This window comes from Bombina bombina, chromosome 8 (genome assembly GCF_027579735.1).
Source record: "Bombina bombina isolate aBomBom1 chromosome 8, aBomBom1.pri, whole genome shotgun sequence".
NCBI classification, from domain to species: domain Eukaryota; kingdom Metazoa; phylum Chordata; class Amphibia; order Anura; family Bombinatoridae; genus Bombina; species Bombina bombina.
In genome coordinates this window covers 334234585-334248915 of record NC_069506.1, presented here as the reverse complement: position 1 = coordinate 334248915, position 14331 = coordinate 334234585, and the positions used below count along the sequence as shown (strand labels likewise).

Sequence of the window (14331 nt, the reverse complement as noted above, 5' to 3'; positions counted from 1 at the left end):
TTACTATGGGAGGTTTTGATGACTCTGGACGACTGTGACTCTATTGTGGTCCCTCCAGAAAAATTATGTAAGATGGACAAGTATTTAGAAGTCCCATCTTATTCTGACGTTTTTCCAGTTCCTAAGAGAATTTCGGAAATTATTACTAAGGAACGGGAAAGACCGGGTATTCCGTTCTCACCTTCCCCTATTTTTAAGAAAATGTACCCTATACCTGACACCGTTCGGGACTCTTGGCAAACGATTCCTAAGGTGGAGGGTGCTATTTCTACCCTGGCTAAGCATACAACTATCCCTATTGAGGACAGTTGTGCTTTCAAAGACCCTATGGATAAAAAGTTGTAGGGTCTTCTAAAAAAGCTATTTGTTCATCAGGAGTTTCTATTACAACCGACGGCCTGCATTGTACCAGTCACAACTGCGGCTGCCTTTTGGTTTGATGCCTTAGAAGAGTCTCTTAAGACTGAGCCTTCTTTAGAGGAGATAATGGATAGAATTAAGACCCTTAAGCTGGCTAATTCTTTTGTTACGGATGCCGCCTTTCAGATAGCCAAATTGGCGGCTAAGAATGCAGGATTTGCCATTCTAGCGCGCAGAGCCTTATGGTTAAAATCTTGGTCTGCGGATGTGTCCTCTAAATCCAAACTTTTGGCTATTCCTTTCAAGGGAAAGACCCTATTTGGGCCTGACTTGAAAGAGATAATTTCTGACATTACGGGAGGTAAGGGTCATCTCCTACCTCAGGATAAAACATAGAAGCAGAGGGGTAGACAGAGTAATTTTCGTTCCTTTCGAAATTTCAAGGGAGTTCCCGCTTCCTCTTCCACTAAACAGGAGGGGAATTTTGCACAGGCCAAGTCCGTCTGGAGACCCAACCAGGCTTGGAACAAGGGTAAACAACCCAAGAAGCCTGCTGCCGCTCCCAAGACAGCATGAAGGGGCGGCCCCCGGTCCGGGAACGGATCTAGTAGGGGTCAGACTTTCTCTCTTTGTCCAGGCTTGGATAAGAGACGTTCAGGATCCCTGGACACTAGAAATCGTGTCTCAAGGGTATCAGTTGGAGTTCAAAAATTCCTTCCCAAGGGGAAGGTTTCTTCTTTCACGATTGTCTGTAGACCAGATAAAAAGAGAGGCGTTCTTATGTTGTGTAGAAGACCTCTCCACCATGGGAGTAATTTGTCCCGTTCTACAGGAACAGGGGCAGGGGTTTTATTCAAATCTTTTTGTGGTTCCCAAAAAAGAGGGAACGTTCCGACCCATTTTAGATCTCAAGAGTCTAAACAAGTTTCTCAGAGTTCCATCCTTCAAGATGGAGACTATTCTTCCATTGATCCAGGAGGGTCAATATATGACTACCGTGGACTTAAAGGATGCATATCTTCATATTCCTATCCACAAAAATCATCACCAGTTCCTAAGGTTTGCCTTCCTGGACAAACATTTTCGGTTTGTGGCTCTTCCCTTCGGGCTTGCCACGGCACCTAGGATCTTCACGAAAGTTCTAGGGTCTCTGCTAGTGGTTCTCAGACCGCGGGGCATTTCAGTGGCGCCTTATCTGGACGATATTCTGATCCAGGCGTCGTCTTATCAACTGACAAAGTCTCATACTGACATGGTTCTGCCCCTCTAAGGACTCACGAGTGAAAGGTGAATCTAGAAAAAAGTTCACTAATTCCTCAGACAAGGGTTCCTTTCCTGGGAACTCTAATAAACTCTTATTTCCATGAAAATCTTCTTGACGGAAGTCAGAAAGTTAAAGATTCTGAATACATGCCGAGCCCTTCAGTCCAATCCTCGGCCATCAGTGGCTCAGTGCATGGAGGTAATTGGATTGATGGTGGCGGCAATGGACATCATTCCGTTTGCTCGTTTTCATCTCAGACCTCTACAACTGAGCATGCTCAGACAGTGGAATGGAGATTATGCAGATTTGTCTCCTCAGATAGATCTGGATCAGGAGACAAGAGACTCTCTTCTTTGGTGGTTGTCGCTGGATCATCTGTTCCAAGTGACGTGCTTCCGCAGACCCTCATGGGTGATAGTGACAACAGACGCCAGTCTACTAAGATGGGGTGCAGTTTGGAATTCCCTGAAGGCTCAGGGTGTGTGGACTCGGTTGGAGTCTCTACTTCCCATCATTATTCTGGAATTGAGAGCAATATTCAATGCGCTTCAGGCTTGGCCTCAGTTGGCTTCGGCCAAATTCATTCGATGTCAGTCAGACAACATCATGTCTGTGGCTTACATCAATCATCAGGGAGGAACAAGGAGTTCCTTAGCGATGACAGAAGTATCCAAGATAATTCGGTGGGCGGAGGCTCACTCTTGTTATCTGTCAGCAATATACATCCCAGGAGTGGACAACTGGGAGGTGGATTTTTTGAGCAGACAGACGTTTCATCCGGGGAAATGGGAACTCCATCCGGAGGTCTTTGCCACCCTGATTCTCAGGTGGGGCATACCAGACTTGTATCTGATGGCGTCTCGTCAGAATGCCAAGCTCCCAAGATACGGATCCAGGTCCAGGGATCCTCAGGCCGAACCTTGGTCGTTCAACCTAGCTTATGTGTTTCCACCGTTTGCTCTCCTTCCCCAGTGATTGCACGGATCAAACAGGAGAGGGCTTCGGTGATTCTAATCGCTCCTGCGTGGCCTCGCAGGATTTGGTATGCCGATCTGATGGACATGTCACCTCTGCCACCGTGGAAGCTTCCATTGAGGCAGGACCTTCTCATTCAGGGACCCTTCCATCATCCGAACCTAATTTCTCTGCAGCTGACTGCTTGGAGATTGAACGCTTGATCTTATCTAAGCGGGGGTTCTCTGAGGCGGTCATTGATACCTTGATTCAGGCACATAAGCCTGTTGCTAGAAAGATTTACCATAAGATATGGCGTAAATATCTTTATTGGTGCGAATCCAAGGGCTACTAATGGAGTAGGGTTAGGATTCCCAGGATTTTATCTTTTCTACAAGAAGGATTGGAGAAAGGGTTGTCAGCAAGTTCCTTAAAGGGACAGATCTCTGCTTTGTCTATTTTGCTACACAAGCGTCTGGCAGATGTTCCAGATGTTCAATCTTTTTGTCAGGCCCTGACTAGAATCAGACCTGTGTTAAGACCAATTTCTCCTCCTTGGAGTTTGAATTTAGTTCTTAATGTTCTTCAAGGGGTTCCGTTTGAAGCTATGCATTTCATAGATATTAAGTTGTTATCTTGGAAAGTTTTATTATTGGTTGCTATTTTTTCTGCTCGCAGAGTTTCTGAGCTTTCGGCATTACAATGTGATTCTCCTTATCTTATTTTCTATTCTGATAAGGTGGTGTTACGAATCAAACCTGGTTTTCTTCCTAAGGTTGTTTCTAACAAGAATATTAATCAGGAAATTGTTGTTTCTTCCTTGTGTCCTAACCCTTCTTCTAAGAAGGAGCATCTTTTACATAATTTGGACGTAGTCCGTGCCTTGAAGTTCTACTTGCAGGCGACTAAGGATTTTCGTCAATCATCTTCATTATTTGTTGTTTTTACTCGGAAACGTAGGGGTCAGAAAGCTACGGCTACCTCTCTTTTTGGCTGAAGAGTATCATACGTATTGCATATGAGACTGCTGGACAGCAGCCTCCAGAATGAATTACGGCTCATTCTACTCGGGCTGTAGCTTCCTCATGGGCATTGAAAAATGATGCTTCTGTTGAACAGATTTGCAAGGCTACAACTTGGTCGTCTCTTCACACTTTTTCCAAATTTTCCAAATTTGATACTTTTGCCTCGTCTGAGGCTGTTTTTGGGAGAAAGGTTCTTCAAGCAGTGGTGCCTTCCGTTTAGGTTCCTGTCTTGTCCCTCCCTTTCATCCGTGTCCTATAGCTTTGGTATTGTATCCCATAAGTAAGGATGAAATCCGTGGACTCGTCATATCATAGTAATATAGTAACATAGTAGATAAGACTGAAGTCCATCGAGTTCAACCTATACAAATCTAAAATACTTTCAAAAAGCTCCAGTTAAGCTTAAATAACCCCATTAAAATGTGACCCATTTAATACTAGCAATCATATCCATGAATTTTGTTTATATACAGAAATTTATCCAGACTATTTTTAAATGTATCTATGGTATTGGCATTCACTACCTCCTTTGGTAATGAGTTCCACAATTTTATTGCTCTTACAGTGAAAAAACGTTTCCGTTGCAGGAGATTAAATCTCCTTTCCTCCAACCTTAAATTATGACCTCTTGTCAGAAACCATTTTCTTGGAATAAACAGAGCTTCTGCCATCTCTGTATATGGGCCTTGAATATATTTATATAAAGTAATCATGTCACCTCTCAAGCGCCTTTTTTCTAAAGAAAACAGACCCAGTTTGGCTAGCCTCTCCTCATAGGTTAATTTATCCAATCCCCTTATTAGCTTTGTGGCCCTTCTCTGAACTTTTTCTAGTTCTGCAATATCTTTTTTAGCAATCGGTCCCCAGAACTGTACTCCAAACTCAAGGTGAGGTCTTACCAGGGCTTTATATAATGACAGAATTATGCTTTCCTCCCTTGAATCAATGCCTCTTTTAATGTATGCTAGTATCTTATTAGCCTTTGAAGCTGCTGCCCTGCATTGTGCACCCATCTTTAGCTTGTTATCTATTACTACTCCCAAATCCCTTTCCTCCTGTGTTTGGCTAAGTCTTGTCCCATTTAAAAAATACGTAGCCTGCTTATTTTTACTTCCAAAATGTAGAACATTGCATTTTTCCGTATTAAATCTCATTTTCCATTCACTTGCCCATAGTTCTAAGTTTAACAAATCCCTTTGTAAAGAGAGTTCGTCCTGCTCTGACCTAATGACCTTACTTAACTTAGTATCATCTGCAAAAATAGAGATGTCGCTATTTAATCCTTGCTCCAAGTCATTTATAAAAATATTAAAAAGAACAGGGCCCAGTACTGATCCCTGGGGGACGCCACAGATTACCTTTGTCCAATCTGAGTATGATCCATTTACTACTACTCGTTGCTCCCTATCTTTTATCCAGTTATTTATCCATGAGCTAACATTTTCAGCTATTCCCAGTCCCTTTAATTTTGTGCATTAATCTCTCATGTGGCACTGTATCAAACTCCTTTGCAAAATCTAAGTATATCACATCAACTGATTCCCCTTTATCTATATTTTTACTTACTTCCTCGTAGAATCTAATTAGATTAGTTTGGCATGATCTATTTCTCCTAAAGCCATGCTGATTAGAACTCATAATCTTGTTTACACAAATATGATCATCAATATAATCCCTTATAATCCCTTCAAATATCTTCCCCACTATTGATGTCAGACTAACTGGTCTATAGCTTCCTGGATCATCCCTGCTTCCCTTTTTGAAGAGTGGCACCACATCATCTTTACGCCAATCCTGGGGTACCATGCCTGAGGATAATGAGTCTTGAAAAAGTAAAGGTTTGTCTATAACAGTGCTAAGTTCCCTTAACACCCTTGGGTGTATTCCATCTGGGCCTGGAGTTTTATTTACCTTAATATTTTCCAGTTTTTTCCTGATATCCTCTAAACAAAACCCAGTTAGTGGTATGGACTGGCATGTTCTATTCTGTTCCAAAGTATCATTCAATGGTTCCTCTCTTGTGTATACTGAAGAAAAAAACTGGTTTAGTACCTCAGCCTTCTCCCTGTCATTATTTATCATGCTACCCTCCACGCATTTTAATGTACCTATATTATCCTTCTTAGATTTTTTGCTATTTATGTACTTAAAGAACCTTTTAGGGTTAGACTTAGAATCCTTGGCAATTAATTTTTCATTTTCAATTTTTGCTAATTTGATTGCCTTTTTGCATGCTTTGTTACATTCCTTATAAATATTGTATGCTGAGTCTGTACTATTTTCTTTTAATAATTTAAATGCCCTACGTTTTTTCCTAATTTCTCTTAACACATTTTTATTTAGCCATAACGGCTTTGTTTTTTTATTTTTATTTTTATAACCATATGGTATGTGTTGATATGTATATTTATTTAACACATTTTTAAATATTATCCATTTATCCTCTGTATTTTTATTAGAAAATACATTGTCCCAATTTATATTATTTAATGATTTCCTTAAATCGTTGAATTTTGCTTTCTTGAAATTAAAAGTCTTAGTTAAGCCTTTAAAACACTGCATATGAAAAGAGATTTCAAATGTGACCATGTTATGATCACTGTTACCCAAATGTTCTTTAACTTCTATGTTTGATATTATATCTGTATTGTTTGATAGCACTAAATCCAATATAGCTTTATTCCTAGTTGGCTCCTCTATTAATTGTGACAAGAAGTTATCCCTGAGAACATTTAAAAATCTATCCCCCTTAGCTGAATTACTAGTTTCATTGGCCCAGTTTATATCAGGGTAGTTAAAATCTCCCATAATTACAGCACTGTTATTAGCAGCCTTACCTATTTGGATAAGTAGTTGAGTTTCCTCCGGGTCACTAATGTTGGGAGGCTTGTAGCATGTTCCTAGTAATATTTTTTTAGGATTTTTCCCCCCACTCTTTATTTCAACCCACAGGGTCTCTACATTGTCACTTGTATCATAAATATCTTCCCTTATTGTAGGTTTAAGGTTAGGTTTAATATACATGCAGATTCCTCCACCCCTTTTATTATTCCTGTCCCTCCTAAATAATGTATACCCCTCTAAGTTAACTGCCCAGTCATGTGAATCATCCCACCAAGTTTCAGTTATACTGATAACATCATAGTCCTCTTCTGCAACTAAGAGCGTCAGCTCCCCCATTTTACCTGTCATGCTTCTTGCATTTGTTGTCATACATTTAATTTTCATGTGCTTTCTGCTGCTACTTGGTGTGCTTTCCTCTATACTTTCTAATGTGACATTTCTTAAGTCATCCCTTCCTTGAGATATTAAGGGAGTGACATATTCACAGACTGATCTCTCTGTTCTATTGTGTTCTAACTGACCCTCCCCCCCCTTTGCCTAGTTTAAAAGGTTCTCTAAACGTGCTACCATCCTTTCCCCCAACACACCTGCACCCATGTCATTCAGGTGCAATCCATCCTTACTGTACAAATTGTACCCTAGTGAAAAATCAGCCCAGTGTTCTAAAAAGTCAAACCCCTCATTTTTACACCATGTTTTTAGCCATGAATTAACAGACCTTAGCTCCTTCTGCCTTACTGAATTAGCACACGGCACTGGTAATATCTCAGAAAATATTACTTTGGAGGTCCTTGCTTTAAGCTTGCTACCTAACTCCCTGAAGTCATTTTTTAGGACTCTCCATCTCCCACCGATTCCTTCACTAGTACCAATATGCACCATGACTGCAGGATCAGACCCACATCCCTCTAACAATCTATCAATACGTTCCACAATATGCCTAACACGAGCCCCTGGAAGACAGCAAACTGTTCTATGTAAAGGGTCTGGATGACAAATTACCCTATCAACCTTCCTAATAATAGTCTCCTACCACCAACATCTGCCTCTGGTCCTGACTTGTATGCCCCTCTTCCATGACTGAAGGACTGCCCACCATAGTATGCTCCTCTTCCACAGCTAAAGGACTGTTCACTATACTAGGCAACACAGCCCTATCTGCCACTGCCACCCCTGAACTGATATCCCCAACATCTTCACTTAATCTGGCAAATCTATTGGGGTGTACCAGCTCAGAACTGGCCTGTCTCTTGCGCTTACCTTTACTTCGCCCTCTAACTGTGACCCAGCTACATCCTGGAGTCTCCTCATCTGAATCCTCCCCATTCCCACTGCTAGAACCATTAACAACCAGCTCAGTCCTATCCATTTCCCTTTCAAGTGTCTGAATTTCATGTAGTGTTGCAATTCGTTCCTCCAGATCCCCAATACGAGTTTCTAAAGAGACAATATGCTCACACTTGCCACAAACATATAATCCCTGAAGTGGCTGCTCCAGTGATGCAAACATGTGGCAAGCTGTACACTGAATGAGATTCTCACACATTCTTAATAAAAGGTTTAACTTAAAAGTATAAAATAAATATATTTCCCCTTGGTTACCCCAAACCCTTGTTAGCCTAACTGCCTTTGTAAGCTAACTATTATACTTAAACAGACAATCTTACTTTAACAGAGAATCAATACAGCAAGCCTGAAAGAGCAAGCTCCCAGAGTAAATGTGCTAAATTTATAGTCTAGCTAGGCCCAAACAGCTGGAAAAAAAATCCCACCCCTAATTACCCACACAGGAAACAATAAAAAAAAAATGGATACAAACCAACAAACAAAAAATCTTGTAAAAGAAAAGGAAATTTATGCTTACCTGATAAATTTATTTCTTTTACGATATGACGAGTCCACGGCCCTCCCTGTCATTTTTTAAGACAGGTATTTATTTTTTATTAAACTTCAGTCACCTCTGCTCCTTGGCTTTTCCTTTCTCTTCCTAACTTCGGTCGAATGACTGGGTTGGGGGGGGGAAGGGAGGAGCTATTTATGCAGCTCTGCTGTGGAGCTCTTTGCCTCCTCCTGCTGACCAGGAGGCGATATCCCATAAGTAAGGATGAAATCCGTGGACTCGTCATATCGTAAAAGAAATACATTTATCAGGTAAGAATAAATTTCCATTTATTTATTTATTTATTTATTTATATATATATATATATATATATATATATATATTACTAAAGGAGCACGGTTTCTTAGTAATGGGTACCTCCGTGTTGGAACCTAGGTTTTCCCCTTATCTATCTCTTCCACAGAGCACAATTAGGAACATATATAAAGCAGGCAATGAAAGAGAGCTTGCAATCAAGGCTGTGTGGAAAGTAGTTAGTCGTGTTTGCAAACTCTCTTTTGTTTCCTGTTTTATATCTGCTTCTAATTGTCATAACAGGTAAGGGGGAAACTATGGTTCAATATGGCGGCACCCAGTACTTTACAGAAACTAAACCATTACACTGATGTCTTCAGTATTTAAACAACTAATATAGCTGTAGATCACAATATATTGGCAATTTTCTCCCAAAATGTTTTGTGCTTCCTGGCCTAATTGGTCAGCATGGTTTTGTTTTTGTCACAATGCAAAATGTATCCGTACATTAAAGAGAGGGAGGGGCGAATATTTTAACACGTTTGTTCGTTTCAAATTTATAATGATTGTACAACATTCTAACATTTATTTAATATAATTGTATTTCTAATGCTTTCTTTAAATATAATATACACTTATTCTGAATTTTAAATGAGCAATAGATTTTTTTCTGACATTTTTCAAACTTAATACAATTTGCTGGCCCCCTGTTTTAAGTGACTACCTTCAGCCAATCACAGACACATTTACACTGTAAGATCTTGCACATAGGAGCTGGTTCTTCAGTGCGCACATAAAAGACTGTGCACAAAGTCTCTAAAAACTGCGGCGCTCTCTCTGAATCATGAAAGTTTCATTTTGACTTTAGTGTCACTTTTGTAATAAAATGACCTTGAATTAACCCTTTGTTGAGGGTGTAAGGGAAATGCTCATTTACATGTTTCAGGTTAACCTATTGCAATCTGATTTCCCCAACGCTAAACCATCTGAAAGCTATTTGTATGTAGACATGATGGTCATACTGGCATTATATTGTCATGTTTACATTCACAAGTATTATTTTTACAATATTTACATTTATTGATTGTAAAAACACCATTTGCATTTGGCCTGATCTGAAGACATGAACAAGACTACGCATTTCTATTATGTTATGATATCTCCTTATACTGAATTTTAACAGAAACTGTTACGTGTGAACCCGCTCCATCGCAACATTGTATCTGCATAGAAGATCTTCAAACGAGATTGCTTCTTCGTGGCCTGGTTTTTATAGGGAAAGTGCCTTCATGCATGCTAATGTCAAACACAGTCACCGCTTCCTGTTATTTATGGTGCATATAGCCTTGCCAAGAGTTAGTGAAAGTTTTTATTAACGCCATCTAACCATAACATTGCACATGTATAAATAAAAATAATAATAATGTATGTAAGTCATGTAACATGCACTTTGCAATATTAAAATATACTAAGTTAAACTAAAAATATTCTTTCAAATGTCCATTCTGATTATGCATGAACATATCTATATACAGTATGTGAACAGTAATTAAACCATATAGCTATAGTGATCTTATCTATGCTCAGTAATCAGATTATGCATGAACATATCTATATATGTGAACAGTAATTAAACCATATAGCTATAGTGATCTTATCTATGCTCAGTAATCAGATTATGCATGAACATATCTATATACAGTATGTGAACAGTAATTAAACCATACAGCTCTAGTGATCTTATCTATGCTCCGTAATCAGATTATGCATGAACATATCTATATATGTGATCTGTAATTAAACCATACAGCTCTAGTGATCTTATCTATGCTCCGTAATCAGATTATGCATGAACATATCTATATATGTGATCTGTAATTAAACCATACAGCTCTAGTGATCTTATCTATGCTCAGTAATCAGATTATGCATGAGCATATCTATATATGTGATCTGTAATTAAACCATACAGCTCTAGTGATCTTATCTATGCTCAGTAATCAGATTATGCATGAACATATCTATATATGTGAACAGTAATTAAACCATATAGCTCTAGTGATCTTATCTATGCTCAGTAATCAGATTATGCATGAGCATATCTATATATGTGATCTGTAATTAAACCATATAGCTCTAGTGATCTTATCTATGCTCAGTAATCAGATTATGCATGAGCATATCTATATACAGTATGTGAACAGTAATTAAACCATACAGCTCTCGTGATCTTATCTATGCTCAGTAATCAGATTATGCATGAACATATCTATATATGTGATCTGTAATTAAACCATATAGCTCTAGTGATTTTATCTATGCTCAGTAATCAGATTATGCATGAACATATCTATATATGTGATCTGTAATTAAACCATATAGCTCTAGTGATCTTATCTATGCTCAGTAATCAGATTATGCATGAACATATCTATATATGTGATCTGTAATTAAACCATACAGCTCTAGTGATCTTATCTATGCTCAGTAATCAGATTATGCATGAGCATATCTATATATGTGATCTGTAATTAAACCATACAGCTCTAGTGATCTTATCTATGCTCCGTAATCAGATTATGCATGAGCATATCTATATATGTGATCTGTAATTAAACCATATAGCTCTAGTGATCTTATCTATGCTCAGTAATCAGATTATGCATGAACATATCTATATATGTGAACTGTAATTAAACCATATAGCTCTAGTGATCTTATCTATGCTCAGTAATCAGATTATGCATGAGCATATCTATATATGTGATCTGTAATTAAACCATACAGCTCTAGTGATCTTATCTATGATCAGTAATCAGATTATGCATGAACATATCTATATACAGTATGTGAACTGTAATTAAACCATACAGCTCTAGTGATCTTATCTATGCTCCGTAATCAGATTATGCATGAGCATATCTATATATGTGATCTGTAATTAAACCATATAGCTCTAGTGATCTTATCTATGCTCAGTAATCAGATTATGCATGAACATATCTATATATGTGATCTGTAATTAAACCATACAGCTCTAGTGATCTTATCTATGCTCAGTAATCAGATTATGCATGAACATATCTATATATGTGAACTGTAATTAAACCATACAGCTCTAGTGATCTTATCTATGCTCAGTAATCAGATTATGCATGAACATATCTACATATGTGATCTATAATTAAACCATATAGCTCTAGTGATCTTATCTATGCTCAGTAATCAGATTATGCATGAGCATATCTATATATGTGATCTGTAATTAAACCATACAGCTCTAGTGATCTTATCTATGCTCAGTAATCAGATTATGCATGAGCATATCTATATATGTGATCTGTAATTAAACCATATAGCTCTAGTGATCTTATCTATGCTCAGTAATCAGATTATGCATGAACATATCTATATATGTGATCTGTAATTAAACCATACAGCTCTAGTGATCTTATCTATGCTCAGTAATCAGATTATGCATGAGCATATCTATATATGTGATCTGTAATTAAACCATACAGCTCTAGTGATCTTATCTATGCTCAGTAATCAGATTATGCATGAACATATCTATATATGTGAACAGTAATTAAACCATATAGCTCTAGTGATCTTATCTATGCTCAGTAATCAGATTATGCATGAGCATATCTATATACAGTATGTGAACAGTAATTAAACCATACAGCTCTCGTGATTTTATCTATGCTCAGTAATCAGATTATGCATGAACATATCTATATATGTGATCTGTAATTAAACCATATAGCTCTAGTGATCTTATCTATGCTCAGTAATCAGATTATGCATGAACATATCTATATATGTGAACAGTAATTAAACCATATAGCTCTAGTGATCTTATCTATGCTCAGTAATCAGATTATGCATGAGCATATCTATATACAGTATGTGAACAGTAATTAAACCATACAGCTCTAGTGATCTTATCTATGCTCAGTAATCAGATTATGCATGAGCATATCTATATATGTGATCTGTAATTAAACCATACAGCTCTAGTGATCTTATCTATGCTCAGTAATCAGATTATGCATGAGCATATCTATATATGTGATCTGTAATTAAACCATACAGCTCTAGTGATCTTATCTATGCTCAGTAATCAGATTATGCATGAGCATATCTATATATGTGATCTGTAATTAAACCATATAGCTCTAGTGATCTTATCTATGCTCAGTAATCAGATTATGCATGAACATATCTATATATGTGATCAGTAATTAAACCATACAGCTCTAGTGATCTTATCTATGCTCAGTAATCAGATTATGCATGAGCATATCTATATATGTGATCTGTAATTAAACCATACAGCTCTAGTGATCGTATCTATGCTCAGTAATCAGATTATGCATGAACATATCTATATACAGTATGTGAACAGTAATTAAACCATATAGCTCTAGTGATCTTATCTATGCTCAGTAATCAGATTATGCATGAGCATATCTATATATGTGATCTGTAATTAAACCATATAGCTCTAGTGATCTTATCTATGCTCAGTAATCAGATTATGCATGAACATATCTATATATGTGATCTGTAATTAAACCATACAGCTCTAGTGATCTTATCTATGCTCAGTAATCAGATTATGCATGAGCATATCTATATATGTGAACAGTAATTAAACCATACAGCTCTAGTGATCTTATCTATGCTCAGTAATCAGATTATGCATGAGCATATCTATATATGTGAACAGTAATTAAACCATACAGCTCTAGTGATCTTATCTATGCTCAGTAATCAGATTATGCATGAACATATCTATATATGTGATCAGTAATTAAACCATACAGCTCTAGTGATCTTATCTATGCTCAGTAATCAGATTATGCATGAACGTATCTATATATGTGATCTGTAATTAAACCATATAGCTCTAGTGATCTTATCTATGATCAGTAATCAGATTATGCATGAACATATCTATATATGTGATCTGTAATTAAACCATACAGCTCTAGTGATCTTATCTATGCTCCGTAATCAGATTATGCATGAACATATCTATATATGTGATCTGTAATTAAACCATACAGCTCTAGTGATCTTATCTATGCTCAGTAATCAGATTATGCATGAACATATCTATATATGTGAAATGTAATTAAACCATACAGCTCTAGTGATCTTATCTATGCTCAGTAATCAGATTATGCATGAACATATCTATATATGTGATCAGTAATTAAACCATACAGCTCTAGTGATCTTATCTATGCTCAGTAATCAGATTATGCATGAACGTATCTATATATGTGATCTGTAATTAAACCATATAGCTCTAGTGATCTTATCTATGCTCAGTAATCAGATTATGCATGAACATATCTATATACAGTATGTGAACAGTAATTAAACCATACAGCTCTAGTGATCTTATCTATGCTCAGTAATCAGATTATGCATGAGCATATCTATATATGTGATCTGTAATTAAACCATATAGCTCTAGTGATCTTATCTATGCTCAGTAATCAGATTATGCATGAACATATCTATATATGTGAACTGTAATTAAACCATACAGCTCTAGTGATTTTATCTATGATCAGTAATCAGATTATGCATGAACATATCTATATATGTGATCTGTAATTAAACCATTTAGCTCTAGTGATCTTATCTATGCTCAGCAATCAGATTATGCATGAACATATCTATATATGTGAACTGTAATTAAACCATATAGCTCTAGTGATCTTATCTATGCT

At 37.2% G+C, this 14331-nt stretch overlaps 1 protein-coding gene across 7 annotated transcripts in view; it reads left to right on the top strand.

Moving 5' to 3' along the window:
• The window catches only part of ST3GAL4 (ST3 beta-galactoside alpha-2,3-sialyltransferase 4), a 722373-nt gene that overhangs the window by 113506 nt on the left and 594536 nt on the right, over positions 1-14331 (top strand). Inside the window, exon 1 of one of the 7 annotated variants that reach the window (XM_053691568.1) lies at positions 9794-9915. The exons of the other annotated variants lie outside the window; for them this stretch is intronic. The gene's annotated coding sequence lies outside the window, so the exon portion shown is untranslated. Of the gene's footprint in view, positions 1-9793; positions 9916-14331 lie in introns of those variants that run through there. 7 annotated transcript variants of the gene reach the window in all.